We start from the raw sequence: 21,281 nt of genomic DNA, 5'->3' as shown, positions 1-21,281 counted from the left end.
TCCCCCTCTTTCTGCCACTAATGCATCGATTCTTACAACCAACTTACAGGAGTCACTAATAGTTCCATCTTTTATTGGCCTCCCTGAAGTTCGATCATTACAAGCAATTGGGGACAACATAAATCCTCTCCAACAGGCACAATTAGATCATATGCCTATAGAATCTAGGTTATCCTTGTCCCCTGTTATCTTTTCTAGTAACCAACTACCTGAGCACTCTCTGCATGAGAGTCCTATAGTTGAGGTGGGAGCAGCTCCACTTTCAAGTCCAATTACAATTTCTGGATCTGTACAAAATACTAATAATGACACTCCACGAATGACAACTAGAGGCCAGAAGGCGAAGTGTAAGCAAAACCATTGTAATAAGGAAGGGTCACACTTGATAAATGCTAAGGGAAAGGAACCTTCTAAATCACGTAAAACTACCAGTAAACCTACTGTGGAAGAAGGGAAAAAGGTTAATAATAATTTATCAGTTGCCCCTCCTAATACTAGTATGAGTGACCCGTTAATAGGGGAGGGTTTCTGGGGGAAAATGGAGAACCTGTTAATGGCTCTCGTGGAACCCATCATGGTAAAACTATCAAATATCGAAGCTAGGGTCACCAATATGGAAGCACAAGTCATGGGTAAATTACAGATTACGCAGGGAAATGGTTTTGTACCACCACAAAAACCGCCGCCTGTGACGAAAGGCAATCTTAAAAAAGTTCATCAGGTGACTGAAAGTAGTGTGCAGGAGAAATCCACCAGGTTAAAAGGTACCAATTTGGTTGGTTTAGAGGTACCAGGACCTTCTAAAGCTGTCCAAAATAACTCTCCAACCGTTATAAGAACAGCTGTTGACGCTAGGGAGGTTATTATCACACCCAGTTTACCTACCATAAATTTGCCCCCGGAGGCCTTACCATATACTGTGGTGTTAGCTAACGTTCCACCCCTTCCTCCAAATGTTCATGAACACTGGTCAACTTTAAGGAATAAATCCCTTTATTTCCTATCCGTTAAATATGGGTCAAATAGTGCTTTATTTTCGAATTTTAAGATGGCAAGAAGAGTCGGTTGGATTGGTCCATCTCCTAAATCACTGAGAGGGGACTGCGTGATTCTTTCATTCAGGTCCACTCCTTTGGTTAACGATATTCTTGAGAGATGTTATTCTGGCCAACTTCTTACAGACCATGTTAACATTGTTCCTCTTGATTCCTTTTATTCGTCCCCATGGCAGGAAAGGATGCGGGGTTATTGTCCTCAATTACCCACCTGGGGGCGTTTTGAGGGTGGGAGTTTCGGTATTCCAACATCTAACCGATTTGACACTCTCAGTGGGCTAGACAACAATGATTGACAGCAAATCTATCCTCTCCAAAGCACTTTGACTATTGTTATGGATGCTATGTTGCCTTTTCACCCACTGGATAATATCAGTGGTGGAACAAGTGTAGTTAGTTCTCGATCTGAAATTGATGGTTACACGGGGGGGCATGTGGTGGTGGCTGATGGAATAGAGGAGATGAGTGAGAGTGGATTATTGCCTCTGAAAGTAGATCCTACTTTGGTTCCCTTTACTTGTCCTCCGTTTGGTACTCTGGCATGTAATATATGCTCATGGAATATTGCTGGAATTAAATCCAAAATTGGTAACCCTTTTTGGCAAGATTTTATCTACCAGCAAGATCTCATCTGCCTACAAGAAACATGGACTAGGGATCCAGTCCATATAAATGGGTTTAAAACATTTCATACCCCAGCAGTGGACACTATACATGGAAGAGCCAAAGGAGGCCTGACAATGTATGTATCAAATAAATTGCATTTATTAAAGATAATGGAGCCAGTTAAGGACTCTTACTTTCAACTTTTGATACTGGTTTTAAATTCAGCTACCCCGATTGCTTTGCTCAATCTATATAATAATTTTCCCCTAGGGGAAGCTTCTATTACGCTCAATAAATTGGTTAAATCAGTGTCCCTACAAGAAAAATCTTTTGGGTATAATATGATGACTCTTCTTTTGGGAGACTTTAATTGTACTTTGTGCAATATGACGATTGACAAAAGATGTATTATAGGGCGAGAAGACGGAGTGAGTCGGTTACATTTTAATCACTCTCCCTTGGGAGAACATTTTAATGAATTATTGGAACAACTAGATCTGGGTTTTTTAAATGAAATCTGTACAAATCCCTTTTCTCTTCCTCCAACATTTAACGGTCGAGGTTGTTCTTCGACCATTGATTTTGCATTAATTACAATTAGACATGCCGAAAGCATTGTTAAATTTAATGTATCTGATATTGCTTTAAGTGATCACTTTCCATTATGTTTAGCTATTTTAATCTCAAAGAAGTCTACCCCCAAAAATAGTATAGACAGAGACAAACTGTGGGAAAATCTGGCCATTGGAAGAACCAATGGCTATACGCTCAAATGGGATAGGGTGGATAAAATTAACGTACTAAATACCGTAATTAATAAATGTGCTTCGGAGTTTTTAACTTGTCTATCGGAGGACGCAATTCCAGAAAAAATACTCGCATCATTTTTGATAATCTGTAATGAAATTAGAACCTCCTTAACGAGAAAATGCAAGAATAACACTGCACCGAGGGGTGGCTGGTTTAACTCTAGGTGCACCAGAGCATATTCCTATTTAAAGAAAATATTGCATAATCATCCTAGGTGTGCGGAAGACGTATGTAGAGCTAGGAAAGAATATAAATTAGCTGTAAAAGATAGAAAAGATGAGCTAAGGAAAGAATCCTGGGAAGCGTTGCATCAGGCATCGGTTAATAATGATTGTGCAAGCTTCTGGAAGATCATCAGAAATCCTCTTCTTAGTGAAGAGGTTTTCCCCTCCATAGAGATAGCTATTCCTGAGGATAAATGGATTGATCACTTTTCTAAAGTGTATGAGGGAGATAGTATGTTTTATTCCTCTTGTAATCCTATGGATTACTCTTCCTTAGGAAATATGCAGTTTTCCTTGAAAGAGGTTGAAAAAGCTATACTTGCAAGTAAGGGCGGGAAGGCCCCTGGCCCAGATGGTGTGCCTATAGATGTATTTAAGACAATCATGCCTCTGTGGGCCCCCCTTCTGGTCCAGGTGCTAAATGCCAGCTGCAGGACGGACTTATTGCCCACTTGGGTGGAGTCCATAATAGTTCCAATTTATAAAAAGGGGGATAGACATGACCCGGGTTGTTACAGACCCATTTCCCTTTTAGATTCTTATACTAAAATAGTTGGACGAGTTATTCTGGATCGTCTACTCTCGTGGGCTGAGAATAATTCCATTTTATCCGACCTGCAATATGGTTTCCGCTCTGGATTAGGAACAGTGGAGCAGGGCCTAAATTTTCTGATGTTGACCGGGAAGTACACCAGGGCTAAGAGGGAGAACTTGTTTGTGGCTTTTGTTGACCTCTCAGCCGCTTTCGACTGTGTGATTCACTCTAAACTATGGATATTATTGGAACAAATTGAGGTTGAAGAAAACATTATTTATTTTCTTAAATGTTTTTATAGTGATGCATCTGCTCGCGTTCGTTATGGATGCAAGGGAGAATGCACGGGCAAAATTCCAATCAGGAGTGGGGTCAGGCAGGGTTGTGTCCTGGCCCCACTCCTTTTTAATTTGTATATAAACGGGTTGGAGAAAGCCCTGTGCAATAAGAGTTTTGATCCCCCACATGTAGCTGGTCGTCCAATTCCGCTTTTAATGTACGCGGATGATACCGTACTAATGTCCCGTACCCAAGTGGGTCTACAGCGCGTGGTGGATTGTTTCGCCCTCTTTATGAAAGACCTGGGCTTACGAGTTAATATTGCAAACACTTTCATCATGCACTGTGGTAGAAGGGTTAAAACTAAGAAGGCTATCTTTATTGAGGGTCAGCAGTTAACTCATACCTAGCAATTCTCCCACCTGGGTATCTTGTTTACCTGGAAGGATGTATGGGGTGAGGCAATATTAGCAAAAAAACTAGTAATGAACCGTTCGATTGCTGCCCTCAGATCCTTCACGAGGAAATTAGGCACCAGACCGCCTACGGAACTAATTAAGATCTATAAGGCCAAATGCGTTTCTGGTGCAATGTATGGTAGTGGGATTTGGGGTTTTGCTGATACTACCCAGCTCCGGGTACTTGAGAACTCTTTCCTGAAATGTATCCTCGCAGTCCCTAAGAGTTCCTCTAACTATAATTGCCATGCAGAATTGGGACTCTCTTTTATATCAGATCTCATTAAGTTGGAACCTGTACTATTATGGCATAGGGTATGGACAAAAGAAGAACCCAAACTTAATAGAGATATATTGCTAGAAGTTTTAAAACTGGATGGACACATGAGGACCCGTGGCTGAACTATGTACGAAGGTTTTTAACTGATATTGGTAAATTGGATTATTTTTTAAATCCTCTCACTATTTCAGCAATTTCACGGAAAGAGCTCAAAAAAGAGTGTCTGGTCTTTTTAGAATCATTAAGAAATGCTGCTGAGGCCTCAAAACCCACTGTTTTAAAACATCAATTAATCTTAACATCTTTTAATATTCAACCCTATTTGCTTCATGTTCCGGGTAACTATGACAGATTTTTATTAACCCGTTTTAGGTTTGGACTGTTTCATAGATTGGTCAGCTTTCCAACAGTTAATGTTTGGTCTCATGTACTGTCTCCCTGTCCCTGTGATGAAATTTCCCCCCAAAGTACAATGCATGTTCTATTTTGTAAATTTTACCACCAAATCAGGCGTGTTCTTTTATTGCCGTTTTTAAGGGAGATCGGGCATCGGCAATGCCGCCCGGCTATGTATGATATCCAACGCTTGGACAATCACCTCTGTGTTGCAACAATTACACTGTATTTGAAGAAAGTGATACTTATTAGAAATAGGATAACTGTATAAATGCATCTCTTTTTACCAACCTTTGGAAATGATTTGTTATATGATATGATATTATTTAATGAATTGTAATGACTTTTTTATATGTATACTTTTATGATTGTTCTTTTACAATCGAATAAAGTTTTTCTGAATCTGAATCTTGTCATGTCTGCCATTTGATGCAGAGGTCATCTGACCTTAATCTTTCTAAGAACTGTGAAAGTGCCAGGGTATCCAACTGATGACCTAGATATAATACCTGATGCAATATAAGTTTCGGTCAAGTGTCTACATGTTGCCATGTCTCGGTCACTTAAAATCACTAAGGGCCTCATTATGAGTTTGGCAGTCCATGGGACCGCTGATACCATGGTGGCGAACCACCTGCTGTATTACAACTACAGCGGTGGGACTGCCGCAACCGCCGGGGATCTGTGAGCCTGCAGAGGAGGCGCAGTGGTGTGAGGCTGTAATATGCTGCCAGTGCCACTGTGGCCCCACCAAGCATATTACAAGTTTCCTCACTGCTACCCTTTTCATTGCAGTGAGCCCGCCATGAAAAAAGGTGATGGTGAGGAAACTAAGGGGACCCTACAAGTCCCCCAGTTATCTCTGTGCACAGGGGTTCATGCAGGGGGGCACATGCTGTGCCCCCTGTATTTCTGCACCCTCTGTTCCTGCATGGACAGAAATGCACAACATTGTGCATTTCTGTCTGTGCAGGAACAGGCTGCGGCGCTCCTACGGCGGTTCCTTTCTAAGGCTCTCCTATAAGCCTTAGAAAAGCATGACCATGGGACCACCGCCGCAGGACCGGCCTTCAGCATTACAACTTGTAATCCGGAGGGCATACTGACTACGGATTTGGTGGTCTTGGAATGGGGCGCTGGCGTGGCTGCCATGCTCCAAGATCGCTAAACTCGTAATCAGACTCTAAGTCTAGACAAATAGTGAAAATAATGAAGTCTGAATTGATGTCATCTTATGTCAGAGATTCCAATCTCTGATAAGATTTAATTTATAAGAACCGCCATTTGACCATTTAGTTGGGAGGTCCTTCACCCAGCTAATCGCCCAAGATTCTGCCAGAGATGCAACATCTCACTCACTGATACAGCCAAGTCCCGGAGGAAGGCTGCTACCACAGCATGTGTGAGCGCATCACAGGGAACACTGCCTTCATCACCTCCGCGGATAATGACAGCTTTAGCTGTTAACAAGGTATGCAGTGTGTCACTTCTCCCTAAGAAACTCTAGACTGCAAATTGCTCTGCTTTCCATGCTCTCTCAGTGTAGTGCATAGAAGTAAGTTTTAGGATATTAAGTTTGAGATTACATTTTAACCATGCTAGAAATGCTCATTTTATTTATGTTACTCATAGCGTGCCGCCTTGGTGTTTTTGTGATATCCTGTGTAGTTGTTTTAGATGTACTGAGAAACAGATTACTCCTGTCATAATAAACGCTTTTATTTAAAATGTCTATTCTATAAGTGCAGTGTGTGTGTGACATTGTGATTTTTGTTACCACAGCGCTCCTGATCCCTTTATAAGGATTGTTAGTAACCAAAAAGCAATGACTTTATTTCAACAATGTTTGGAAAGGGTTCTGCAGGACTACAATAATCTATCTTTCACATTCAGAGCTGGTGCGTTGAATTAAGTTCACTTTGATTGAAGTTTATTTATTACACAAGTTTTATCCAAAGCCTGAAAACGTTTGCCTTTTATTAAGCACAGTGTACTGATTTAGCAAGAGGAATCAAAGCTTTGGACTTAAAACTGGAGGGAGAAGCTATACATCTAGCTGCTTTATTACACAATATGTAATCAGGAAACCTGGTCTCAAATCATACACAGATACATTTACTTTAGTTTGCAGCACTGTACTTGACTGTCAAATTTGAGAGCACAATTGCATAATTCAGTCCAGGATATCTCCTAAAGCAATACCTCATTCAGATATGGTTTCAAAAACGTTATTGCTTCTCCCTATTTAACAACAATGTTGGTTATATATAAAATGCAGATGACTGACTTGTACCTTGGTTGACCCCTGGCATCGTTGTCAGGTCTTGGGGAAAATTCTTTACAGTTTCTAATTCATGTCTGCAAACTATTACTTTCGAATACATCTCAAACATAATCGAATGCCCTAAACCAAATCGCTTATTAATGTCAAATAACTATTTTTAAATGTTCAAGTGTGCTGATCATATGGTTATGTACTATTTTTAGGTGATTTACAAGCCATGCCTTTTAGTGGCTCGTCCCCTGCTTGGCTCTTAGGGCTAAGACAGAACCCTGGCTCAGCTCTGAATATGCTTTATCTATGAATTTGTTGTTTTGCACCTGTCTCCTGATGGCTAGTTCTGCTGTTTAATATCAGAGACAGTGAGGCTCACTAACTGTATTATACTTCTGGTTCTTTTGGAGATGGAAGGTGGTAAAATTGAACAGGTTGAGGGCTTGGGATGGGTGCCCCCTACAATTTCTTAACGTCACTCTTTCTCTGATATTGCCAGGCAAAGAGTTCCAGAAAGATGGGCCTACAAAGAAGTTCATTCTGCCCTGTAACTTAGGTTATACCCAGGGGTGGTATATATACATTTGTCCTTATTCTTCAGGACAGTTCTGAGCAATAGATATACTCTGTGACAGCGTGGAGCAACATGAATAAAACTAAGGACCAGGTATATAATCTTAAAGAGAAAGCAACCCCACGCAGGAAGCAAGTGAAGGCATGTTTCTCCTGGGTAACATGGATTTTCATGTCGGGCGCGGAAACTAACTGGGGGACAGCATTTGGGGTACACTAAATATTTAACTTACAATGCAAGAAGAGCAGCTTAGAGTGAATTGCATCAGTGAAGGTTCACAGCTGCCCCCAACAGTAAAGCCATATGTACAGATGCATGATGGGCTTTAAAACATATAGCTGGCTGGTAGAAATACTAGCAGCTGATACACCCTTCATAGGGATTTAGTGAGAGGTAAGACTCAAACCTAGTTTTAGCTGTCTTGCAGTGTCATGCAATCAAAAATACAAAACTAAATGATATATCTATATGTACATACATGAAGGGACTTTGGATCAGACCTCTTCATCCACTAGTCTTTTCAGCTGTCATTTCGCATTTTACTTCCACCCACAACAGCATACAGTCCACTTCAGAGATGAGCTCCCTAACACTGTGAGCGATTACATGTTTCCTGATCATATATATTTATCCATCTAAGAACAAGTGCACTTTAGTGCCAGTGCACATGGGGCAACATTACATTGACAAAGATTTAATTATTTTTAGTCATTATCCTTTTTATTTTTTTTGTCATCTTTGTGTTTACACTATGGGCACAATTTGTATGCGGGCTGTCCATCCTCTGCAAGAGAGGTTTCAATCCGTCCATCGAGTCAGCGGAGCTTCTCCCACCCCATTTATATGTTGGAGAGGGGAACAGCTGTCAGCTTTAACAAAGGTATTTCTGTCTGACCATTGATTCTCTTCGCTCAACGGCACACAATAATCTACAGTTGGACAATATTCCCTTTGTGCTGTAGTGGCGGTATACCGCCCCCTCAATGTACGTATGTCTGTCATGTTGGCGGTCTTGCAGCTGTGTACTGACAGAGTTATGTTTCTGACATGTTGTGGCTAGATGTAGCTATGCGTCTTAAAGACTGATGTGTACGTCACATACCTGAGATAATTGAGCAAAGAAATCACACCTGCACAGCACACTTGTAAAACAAACCGCATTCTATACCATTATCCTTTGCCTTTCTCATTTTGAACCTGCAAGACACAGGGTGTTTTTTTGACTGCCTTGTACCACATCTGTGATTTTTTTTTATATGTGTATCAACTTCTTTTCTTGTTCTTTTGTAATTTTATTTTGTTATCTGCACCATGGCTGTAAAAAGGAACCCCAGATATTCAGACACAGAATTAACAGTCATGGCGGATGAGATCATTAGGGTAGAGACACACTTGTTTGGATCTCTCGTTCAAACTAACACTATAACCCAGAAAAGGCAAATGTTTAAGAGAATTGTCACAAGAGTGACTGCTTTATCTAACAACAGGTGCTTACTAGAGGAAATTAGTAAGTGCTGTAATGATTTTTGGGGAAGAGTACGCTCCCTGGCCTCTAATAGCAACATAGTGGCCCAGCAGACTGGTGGTAGCTCTTCCAGGCCCATGAACCACTTGCCTGCCCTGGGATGGGAGTTGTATGGGATCCTTCACACTGAAGGCTTTACAAGATTCCCTGGGGGGAAGGAGAATGGTAAGTCCAATCAAATTATGTCATGCAGCATACATGTCTTGATTATTATTATCCTAATAGATGTTAATGTTTTTTCTATTTTATCAGTTTTTTAACGTCTTTTTAGACCTAAAATTAAGAACACATTTTTCCTTTTTTGTGGAAAGTACCTTTATTCACAATTAAGTATCTTCATTCTTATAATCATTTTTTTCTTCTCAGAATGTAATTTGCACACCCATATATAGGTTTATATTTATATGTGTTCTACTCTGCAAACAAGTAACCATTATTTGTGTGTTGTTTTGCAGCATCTACATTATACTTCATATTCCCATGTTGTCAGTGTCGTTGTATGGTTCTTGTGAAAAACGTGAGCAGTTGTTTGTCCTAATATGTTATTATCTATTAAGTGTTTGCTCAAAAAGTTCATTTTCTATCTTGAGTCAAACCTAAGTAGAGTCCACAACCAACAGTGTTAGTGGTCAGTGACTACATCTCTTATAATGCATCATTATGGATAATGTTAACATATGTTATGTTACATTTTCATCATACTATGTGGTCCATTGATAACACATCTAGGCAATTGTAATAGTCATCTAAAAATCTATGTACCAATTTCACAAAGTCTTCATACAGAATGCAGTGTTACATTTGCCTGTTATCTCACACCTTCCATTGTAAAGATTTCTACTTTTTCCTCCTTAGGTGATATAGATTCAGAAACTTACTGCTGCATTCTCCTGTTGTCTATACCCTTTTGAAGTCATGCTTAGTATCATATGGTAAATCAATATGGTGTTTTGTCCTTGCCAAAATTGTAATGCGAAAGGTGGATGTCTAAGAAACCTTAACAAGCTAAAGCAAAGCACTGCCACTTTTGTGTAATTACTTTAAAGTGTGTCATCATATGAATATTTTGCATCTAACTTGATGGTATGTATGTCATGTTTGTCTTTTTGGTCCTCATCTCAATCACACTTCTGACGTGTAAATGCAATGGCTAAAATATTAGGTTGTTAACTCTTCCGTAGGAACATAGAAAACAGCATTTTATTAACACTAAAAATAAGAGGTTAAGCTTTGGATGAAGCATTTAAAGCCAAAAGGCCAATAAAGAAATGTAATATAAACAATTCATAAACAGATGTTACTAATCATTATTGTCTTTTACATTGTAGGAAGATCATCCAGAGCTGAAGTTCTGGAATCATCACCAAATACCTTCTGCAGAAGGCTTCAGTGGAGATACAACTCCTGCTATTCCAGATACAGGAGAGGAACAGCCTGGTCCATGAGGTGTCTCTCGACAGCCTGTTAGGGTAATCTTCACTCAGCCTCATAGTCGTAGAACTAGTAATGTAGTACCTGCCCTTCTTCAACAGCCTAAGGTTGTCACTGCTTCCTGTGGCCCAACATCTATCACTACCCCTGTAGTGTGCACCCCAGTCCTAGCTCCTGGACTACCAACAACTGACACGGAGAGACAGATATCTATCTTGTGCTCCGTTTCAGGGAAGGTGCAGGATGGGTTTAAAGCTATATGTAGGGCAATTAGAGAGTCACCTACCCCTTTTTGTGGACCTTGTACATCAGCACTCGCACAGTCTCCTCAACAGAAAAGGAGGCCCTGAAACCACCCTGGGATCACCTGTCAACATCTTAGACTCTGCAACTGTGGCTACATCAGTCCCCCTCAGGAGGGGTTGTTTGGCTAGACAAGTAGGAGAGGATTCCAGCAAGAAATTCTCCAAGAGGCACAATACCTAGTTTCCTTCTGTGAGGCACTATCATTTATTTTTGGGACAATGTTTTTATACATTTGCCTTGGGATGAAAATATGTATTGTGGACATGAACTCCAAATAACTGTGGAGCAGATTTACAAGAAACTAACACAGCACAGTGCCACAAGTAATTTTGCTGTGTCATGCTTCGTTACTTTCGAAGCACAGGGATGCGACGAATTTACAACAATATGTAGCATCTCTGTGCTTTCCCCAGTGCTGGCACACAATCTGCTGCAATGCACCGGCGCAGGCACCCTTGCACCATGGTGCATGGATGCCTGCGTCGTGGGGAGATTGTTTTTGTGCAAGAAGGGGCACCTTCCTTCACAAACTCAATCAATTGAGGTGATTTCCTCTTCCAATGTGTGCTGTAGAATGCAGCACACATTGAAAGAGGAAAAAAAACGAGGAGAAATACAAATATTTCTCCTCTTTGCACCTGGCTAAGCCACCCCTAGGGTGGCGTAGCTTTCTGATGCATTTCCAGATTTACGATTGCTCGTAAATCTGGAAAAGCATCAGTGGACATGGGTGTTGCGTGGGAACACCCAGAGCAACACCCATGTCATGCCCCTAACACGCAAAGTGTTGCGTGAAAAGGGGTGATATTTACAAGCACAGGTAAAGTCACGCAGGGTCGCCGGGTATGCCCAGAGGTGGGTCCCGGGCTCACTGTGCCACTGGATTCAGGCTATCCTGGCTGATGAGGGGTGAAACCCAGAAACCGGTCCTAGGATGCTGGTTTCTGGTCCAGGGAGGACCTGGCTTGGCAGTTCGGGCTGGACTGTCCCCCTGAGGCACAGATTCAAGAATGATTTGCATATGGCCAGGTCTAAACTGGAGTGGCATGGTGAGCAAAATAATGATAGATTTAACTCAAATCTCTTGCCTGGGGGTGAATGTTTTTATTGGTTCTGTATTCCGTCCATCACCTGTGTGTCTTTTGCTTTCTCGCCCTAAGTGTGCCGGGTATGCCCAGACGTGGGTCCCGGGTTCACTGTGCCACTGGATTCAAGCTATCTTCGCCGATGAGGGGTAAAACCTTGAAACCGGTCCTAGGATGCTTATTTACGGTCCATGGAGGACCTGGCTTGGCAGTTCGGGCTGGACTGTTCCCATGAGGCACAGGGTCAAGACTGATTTGCATATGGCCAGGTCTAAACTGGGGTGGCATGGTGAGCAAAAGAATGATGGATTTAACCCAGATCTCTTGACTGGGGGTGAATGTTTTGATTGTTTCTTCATTTCATCCATCAATTGTGTGTCTTTTGCTTTCTCGCCCTAAGGGTACCGGGTATGCCACGATGTGGGTCCCGGGGTCACTGTGCCACTGGATTCAACCTATCCTGGCTGATGAGGAGTGAAACCCCAAAAACGGTCCTAGGATGCTTGTTTCCGGTCCAGAGACGACCTGGCTTGGCAGTACGGGCTGGACTGTTTCCATGAGGCACAGGGTCAAGACTGATTTGAATATGACCAGGTCTAAACTGGGGTGGCATGGTGAGCAAAATAATGATGGATATAACCCTGGATTTGACCCAGATCTCTTTACTGGGGATGAATGTTTTGATTGGTTCTGCATTCCGTCCATCAATAGTGTGTCTTTTGCTGTAAATATCACTCAGCAGGTTGCGCCGCCGGTACGTCATGCAACGTAACGCACCAGTGGCGCAAGGGGCTTGTAAATCTGCCCCTATGCGTTTACCCTCATAATTCATGTCCATTATACATGTTAATGCTGTGTCTGTAATTAAATTGTTTACGTCATTATCTTTTGTTCTTCTGTAAAAGTCATTATAACACGTCACTTGCATTATTTTGGAAAGAAATCAATTGGCCAAAACATTAAAAATATATTTTAGTATTTTTATGCTGGATTGGTAATAATAGGTTGAAATAAAAAATTAATTGTGATAAATCTTCTAAAGTAATCTACCCATTAGCAACACTGTAAGACAGCACATACATTTTGTACTACAACACTATATCTTAGCTAATAGACAATGTTACATACACTGCCTTATAATCTTCTCCCACAGGTAACATTTCAACAAGCATTTACAATGCAATGGTCTCGGCATTGGTAAAGTTAGAGCTATTGGCATTGCTCATGACATTATTTTTGTTAATGTTTTTGTTTTTAAAACATTTAAAGAAACGGCATTGTCATGAGCAATGCCAATAGCTCTAACTTTAACAATGCCGAGACCGTTGCATTGTAAATGCTTGTTATAATACTAAAAACATTGAAGCAGTGTTTGTGAAAAGGAGCAATCCGCAAATGTGGGCCACTTTTTGTTAGGGTACCCTGGCCTAAACTACGAAAACTCCTACACAGGCCCATATGTAGGACTGGGGACGTGTTTCACTTGAGTTTCTAGAAATAAAACGTTTTTGCTTAAAAATGCCTGGAAGTAATTTTAGCCATTTAATCATAAAAACTATAAAACTCTAGTAGGTAGGAAACTATAAGTCCTGGCATTCACTGCCAGACAGTTGGAATGTTTTCATGGTTTTGTGTGTAAAAGCCATGCTGGCCGCAACTGTGTAATAATAAAATAGACGCTTGCTCCTAAATGTCAGGGTATAACTGACCGAGCGCCTCGGTGAGAGCTGGGTGCTTGTCTCCCTGGCAGTGGCGTTGCTGTCCTCTGTGTGGGGGAATGCTTTGCCATGCAGTTCAACGAGAAGCTTTTACAGCCCGACATGAAAGGGCACAGACGTGACAACGAACAAAAGCCTCCACCCCCTCCTGCTTGCTTGGGGCAGGCCGAGCAAAGGAAACTTCACACAAAGCTGCTGCAGCTGAAGTGAGTCACAGAGACGCGAGGCAAATGCAGAGTAAAACAGTCTCAGGTTTTTGTCACTCATCCATTGACAATACAACTGATTTCCTGTAAAGTGTGATTCACACGAGGGAGAGATGCGCGTGAGTCCCAGCGTTTAAAATGTGGGTGGAGGAACATTTTGTGTGTTAGTCAATTAATAGAGGGGGCAGAGCCTTATACAGTGCTGACACCGAGCGTGGTGACTTATAGTTTAATCGCACAACTCTCAGGACCCTAGGCGCTAAATTCTCGAAAGGGGAGGACATTAGAAGTAGTTACTTATGGCTTTGGGCGCTGTTTGGGGTGGAAGCAGGAACGTTTCCCCATACACAGAACAAGGAGCAGCAAGTAATGTTTCAGATGTGGGTATTGCGCCGGGATGGGGGTTATCTAGGCGCTTGTGCAGTACACGGAGATGAAATGGAGAGCGACAGGAAGCTATGACAGGTAATGTGGATTGAAGACTTGGCTGCCGCCCACCCAGGGGGGCACGAGCAGTAAAGCGGTGCGGATAGTTGGGCCACCTCCCTCCCCCCACAACAAGACGAAGTGCAGAAAGTAGCCGCAAACATTCAGCATACACTACCGTGTAGAATACATATTTTCTTTTGGGGTGAGGGGGGGGGGGGGGGGTTCAGGGTTGTCTCTACAGTGCGACATACAAGGATAGATACACTGATTTATGCAAGTTGACTTTCAGCACAGTGTAGTTTGAAACATAGCTTCGTGAGGGGAGTACTTTATACACTATGACAAGCAGTGCGACTCATAGGAGTGAATGCACAAGGAAGTTAACTGCGATTGGCTATGCGATATTTTATGCAATATTCAATGCGACCTCTGTGCAGCCCGGTTCTGCCGACAGTTTATGCAGTGCAGCGTGCAGTGTCCGACGCAGTGCGATGCAGAGTGTTAACTGCAGTGCAATACTCGGTATCACAGTTTGACACTTTGGTGTGCGTCATGCCTGTCACATGCAGCGCCATTTACAGTGTAGTGTGATAGACAATACGCAGCGCGACTGGCAGTGCGATTGAAATGCAGTACGTGGTACAATGCACCGTGCAGCGCAACCTACAGCCTACTAAGAGCAATTTACATTATATGATAATGTTCATTATGCAGTTCAAAATCCAGAGCGCTGTGCACAGATTGTACAACTTGTTGTTGGATGTGCAGGAACTGTGATATATTAACAGCAGTGGAACATTCAGTGCTATTAAACGACCGCTTCATGATATGATATGCAGTGGGAAATGCAGTGACACAATGCACTGCAATGTTGACATGGCTGTTCCTAATGCTCACCCTACATCTACTCAGTGCACCCCAGCCTGCCACCGTGTCAACCAGTGTGAAGACGCTGACACACGTTCCTCCGACAACGTCAACCAATCGTATTCTTTGAAAGATTCCAACACAAAAACTGAAATGAAAAACAATTGAAAATTAAGGTGCGTTATCGGGAATACCCGTATTCACGCGCCCAAATAAGTTGTGCACGTGTTGGCGTGTTTGCGAGCTGCTGAGCGCCCCCTCCTATGTTTATCTGTGGTGTGTTTCGGGAATTTCATGGATCTGCAGGTATGTGCCCGAATTGGGGGGGGGGTCTAGGAGACAGGGCGAGTGAGAAAGAGATCAAAGGGGCTTCGGTGTATCTGTGAAAGACGGTCCAAGTGCCGGGTCCCTGTAATGAATGCAGCAGTGTCGTTTTGCGTGGGGGCGGTATTCTCTCGTAAGACAGTCTGACACGGATGTGGTTGTGTTTTTTCGCAAAATAGTTCAGACTGCATTCAGTTATATACCTGATGTGAATGTGGCTCGGTTGTGTGTGGGGGTGAGGGCCGCTGCAGGACACACCACCGCCTTTCTCCGAGACAGAGCAGAAATGCCTCGGAGAAACGCAGCGTCCTTTTCGGATTCGGGGGCGTGTTTGTCTTTTCTCTCCTCCAGCCATTGGTTGGAGGAGAGAATGAGACTTCTTGCAAAAACACGCCCCCCGATCCGAAAAGGACGGGGCCTGATCGGAGTGACGGGACCTCTTCTCCAATGGCTGGCCAGCATTGAAGAGGCCAGCCAATGGAGAACAGGGGAGAAGAGGGGCGGTTTCAAGCCCCTCTTCTCCAAGTCATTAAATCTCTCGACTTCCGGTTCTGCCTTCGGCAGACCGGATGGTCCCGAGACCTAAAAAGGCAATGTGTATGTAATTGGAAATCTTGCTTTCTCCTTTGGTTTGGAATCCATTAGTCAACATAATAATTATACTTCTATTTTTTCACAAATATTTCCCTCTATATTGAAGGTTAACCTAACAAAAAACCATTGATGTTACTTAGTTGATATATAGATTTATTAAATATACCTAGAAATAAAAGAGAGGGGGCTCTCTACACCAAAGGGATAGAGCTCCCAATAACCATCAAGTTAGAAAAAAGTTTTCCCTTTGGTCACAAACAATACACAATCATTCACACATCCGTAATACCCAGCCAACAAGGACTTCTAAATATTCACCATGAATGTATGGAAGCACTTATGAAACCAATTATTAAAAAATATACGTCTTTTTAATCATAAAACTCAGTCACGTCATACACTTCATATCATAGCAGGAAAATTTAAAAACTCTCTTAAAAACATGTGCTACAAACACCACAATTCATCAAACAAAATTATGATATCCCTAAAGGAGAACAGACATAGACAATACACTCTGTCATTTATGTTAATCCTGATGCCTAATATACAGCAGATAGCATGGATCTTAATTTCCTGTCTTTTTGATACTGCTGAATAATCCGAATTTCAGTGGTATATATTCATTAAAACCACCTTCATCAGGACAAATAAAGATATTTTCTCCTTATATTTGGCTGTACTTTTGCCGGTGCAACAGCACTTTAGTGAGTTATCCTCCCGTTGTTTGGTGGAGTAAAGGTAAACCAGCTAATATGATCTGTTAAATTAAAAATCCAACTGTTCCCAAAATCCAGCTAGTTTATTCAGTCTCAATTGAATGACGTTTTCACTCTTGAAATTGATAAGGAATTTTTACATTCTGTAGTCTTTTATCAATTAGACTCCAAGAACATTATATTCTCTTATGTTAAGTTCGATTGAGTATTAGTCACGAGATTTCGGCATTCACGTCCTTTCAATTGCGGGAATATTGTTCGCGGCTTTCAAGTCCGACGTCTTATTTTACCCGATACGTGATCTAGTTGTGGCGTGGATGCATATGCTCCACCAAACAATGGGAGGATAACTCACTAAAGTGCTGTTGCACCGGCAAAAGTACAGCCAAATATAAGGAGAAAACATTTTTATTTGTCCTGATGAAGGTGGTTTTAATGAATATATACCACTGAAACGCGTCGACGCCCAATCTTTTCGTTAAATTCGGATTTTCAGCAGTATCAAAAAGACAGGAAATTAAGATCCATGCTATCGGCTGTATATTAGGCATCCGGATTAACATATAAATGACAGAGTGTATTGTCTATGTCTGTTCTCCTTTAGGGATATCATAATTTTGTTTGATGAATTGTGGTGTTTGTAGCACATGTTTTTAAGAAAAAAAGAGAGTTTTAAAATTTTCCTGTTATGATACTAAGTGTATGACGTGACTGAGTTTTATGATTAAAAAGACGTATATTTTTTAATAATTGGTTTCATAAGTGCTTTCATACATTCATGGTGAATATTTAGAAGTCCTTGTTGGCTGGGTATTACGGATGTGTGAATGATTGTGTATTGTTTGTGACCAAAGGGAAAACTTTTTTCTAACTTAAATATACCTAGCACATAATCATGTGTTCATCATGTTTGACAACTAAAAATTGTGAAGAATAAATATAGCTACATACCATGCACATAATATTACATACACAGCTGTTATTCCTAGCCATTAATGAAGTACACATTGCAAAATGTTCACCAGTCAGTAAATATTTTATGGAAAAAGAAAACAAAGTACCACAACAAGGCACAAGAAGCGTTTATTCTACTTGCCCAATCCAAAATTCCGGAATTATTATTTTGTGCTAGAGAAGATGGCAATATGATTTGACCTATAATATAAATGTGTATGATCCATTTCAATATTTGATTTTATGCAGTTATAAATAAATCTTTTAAATCAAAGGACATCACTTTTCATGTTTTTAAAGGGTCCCTTCTCTTCTAATACTTACAGAAGATACATCTTGCATATGAAAGGTATGACACTCTTCTATGTATTAAACATAAAGAAACATTTCGGGCCTTAATATGAGTCGCACCGCCACACCAGCAGTCCAACCGCAGTATTATAAATTTGGTGGTCAGACCATTTGACCACCACAACTAGCATGGATCCTCATTCCCTGGTGGTTGCACGGCGATAAGGGGTTCAGAATATGCTGGTGGTGCTGCTGCAGCACCACCATGCATATTTTGAGTTTCCTGACCACCAGCCTTACATGGCAGTCAGCACTGCCATGCAAAGCTGGTGGTAGGGAAACAAAAGGGGCCCTACAGGGCCCCCCTCGCCCCATGCAGGTAGGTGCCCCCCTGTGTGCAAGCACCCCCCCAGTTCCAGCACGGCATGGACTTTACAGTCCATGCCGTGCTGGAATGTGCTGTGGTGGTCCCACAGCGGGGCAGTATTAAAGGCTCATTGCCTGCCCGCCAGACTACAATTGGTATTGTAATCTGGCGGGCAGCATTTGGGTTTGGAGGGGCAGGAACGGGGTGGTGGTGAACCACCACCAAACTCATAATAAGGCCCTTACACATCGACATGTATAATCACATCTTACATCTTCAGCGTACATAATAGAAAACTGCCACCTTAACGATTTCCTACAATTGTCTTCAATACTTACCCTCATGAGAAGAACGTGTCTATTACATCTTGTCTCATATCAATTGTTTCTTCCTCACAACTGTCCTCTTCATGTTGAAATTCATCAACATCACTCTGGGCCTCCTCATCTGGGATGAAAGGGATGTTCGAGCAATGCTGTGCCGCATATAACATAACATTGTTATTTGGCACACCTTACCTGGGGAGTACAGCAGGGCTCCACTAGTCTTATCCAGACTACAAAATCTAGCTTTCAGGAGCCCAAGCATGGTGGCAAGGTTTGGAAATGTACGGAACACTATTGGCTGCCCTCTTCTCATTCTGCCAGGGTCCATCTGTGGTGAATGGAGGTTGACTCTTAAAAAATATATAAATTATAAATAAATCATGTGTATTCAGATATTTATGCACATATATCACAATATCTGAAAGAAACACGTTAGTTAGATTCCTCACCTTAGAATATCCCCAGGCGTCAGGCTGGATCCGGAAAGATTTTTCGTCAGCAATACCAATTGCGCGTCGCTAGGCGTCGTCTGCGGCTCCGCGTCAGTCGTCGGCGTCGTGCGCTGGAATGATGTCGGAGTACTTAGCCGCCGCCCTCGCGCGCTGACGTCAGTTTTTGTTCTTCTTTTTTCCGCGCCAGACAGCGCCGATCCGGGAAGAGCTTACCCCTTAGTCACTTTTTGACTAAACTTTTTTGACTCTTTTTGGTCTTCTGTCGACTCGACTCTGGTGCCGGTAGGATGCCTGGTTTTAAGGCCTGTGACTCCTGTCATCGACTGATGTCAGTGACGGACCACCATCGCCGGTGCCTTTACTGCCTGGAGCCCGACCACGATGCCGTAAGCTTCTCGAGCTTTGGCACTCGGCTCCGCGCCGTTCACGGTCCCGGAGGAGGTCCAAGGACCGGTCGCGGAGCCGCAGTCACCATCATCGCTCGTCGGGCTCGAAGTCTTCGGGTAAGTTGAAGCGCTCGAAGCAGTCCAAGAGGCGACACCGCTCTTCGGACTCCCCTCGCCCGTCTCGGTCGAGGATCAGTGTGGTCCCACCCCCGCGGCTCCGTTGGAGCCGCAGGAGCCGTGTCCGTCTCCATACCCGCCGGTCCCTGGGACTGACGTGACTCCGGAGGAGATCAGCGCCTTCCTCTCGGCCATGAGGGGCCTGGCTCCGCCATAGACGCCTGCCAGCGCGCCTTCGGGCCCCGCAGGCTCGACTGGGCGACCTCGCAAGCCGGCGGCTCCGGCCCAGGCGGGGTCGACGACTTCGGTCCCGACGCCGCAGGTCCCCGAGGGATCCAGGCCTGGATCTCTGCCGGCACCGGTCGACCTCACGACGCCTCCTTCGCCGACACCGGTTCCGCCCCCAGCGCGGTCCCCGGACGACGCCGTTCCCCGGTTTAGCCCCGGTCCGGGCCTGGCACCGGTGCGGCACCGCTTGACGCCGCATCAGACGCCGATGCATGAGCATTTCATCTACCGCCCGGCTCCGGTTATTCCTCCTGTGTATCAGGAATCGGATGACGGGGGCGACTGGGAGGGGTCTGAGGACCCTATGGCCAGACAGGCCGACCTTTCACAGGACTGGGCAGACGCACTGGGGGATGCCAGTGGTCTGGACACCTCCCCGGACGCTGGTTTCATCTCTCCTCCGACTGTGGCCTCGGAGGAAGGTGCAGCTTTTTCAGTGGTGCTGCGCAAGGCGGCCGATGCCCTTGGGCTGGAGTTGCCTGCTGTGGCCGTGAGGACTAACGTCCTCACAGAAGTGCTTCAACCGTCTGCAAGCTCCACAGAGCCTCTGCTGCAGTTCAATGAGGCACTCATAGACGTTCTGCAGGGCACCTGGTCCAAGCCCTCCACAGTACCGCCTGTGGATCAGAACGTGGCCCGGCGCCACCGCCCTGCTCCGGGCGACCCCAGTTTACTGTCCCAACACCCCACCCCGAGAGTCTGGTTATCCAAGCCTCGACTTCCCAATCCTCCTTCCCGTCCGCTCCTCCGGATCGGGAATCCAAGAGGCTGGAACAGTTCGGAAAGAAGCTGTTCTCTTCCCTGAGTTTGGGTCTGCGGTCCTTGGATACCGCTTGCCTCTTGGACCGTTATTCCCACTCTCCTTGGGATACGGTGGAGGACGTGCTTCCCTGGTGTCCGGAGGAGGCCCGGTCACGGCTCACCCAGGCGCTTGCTGATGGGCGAGATGCAGCACGGCATGCCATACGGTGTGGACTAGACACCACGGACTCGCTGGGGCGGGCAATTTCGACCACGGTGGCGCTTTGTCGCCACGCCTGGCTACGGTCCACGTCTTTCTCGGGGGATGTCCAGAGTACCCTCATGGATATGCCCTTTGATGGCACCCGCCTTTTTGGCGAGAAGGCGGATAGTGCGCTGGCTCGTTTCAAGGACTCCCGGGCTACGGCCAAGTCCTTTGGTCTCTCGGCCGCAAACTTCCGCCTTTCGTCCATTTCGTGGCAAAGGAAGCGGTGCCTCCTCACGTCCACCTAGCCACCGGCCGCAGAACCAACCTGCACGTGGTCACGGAAGTGGATTACGCCGAGGCGGAACTGGAGGACAACGTGCCGGTCAGTCCACATCCACCCCGGCAGCGTCCACCTCAAAGCCCTCCTAGTCCGAGCTTTCAGGCCCATTCCACGC

Source organism: Triturus cristatus, chromosome 1_1 (assembly GCF_964204655.1).
Source record: "Triturus cristatus chromosome 1_1, aTriCri1.1, whole genome shotgun sequence".
In the NCBI taxonomy this organism is placed as follows: Eukaryota; Metazoa; Chordata; class Amphibia; order Caudata; family Salamandridae; genus Triturus; species Triturus cristatus.
The sequence above is the reverse complement of the archived record's forward strand: the minus strand, read 5'-3'. Positions refer to the sequence as shown.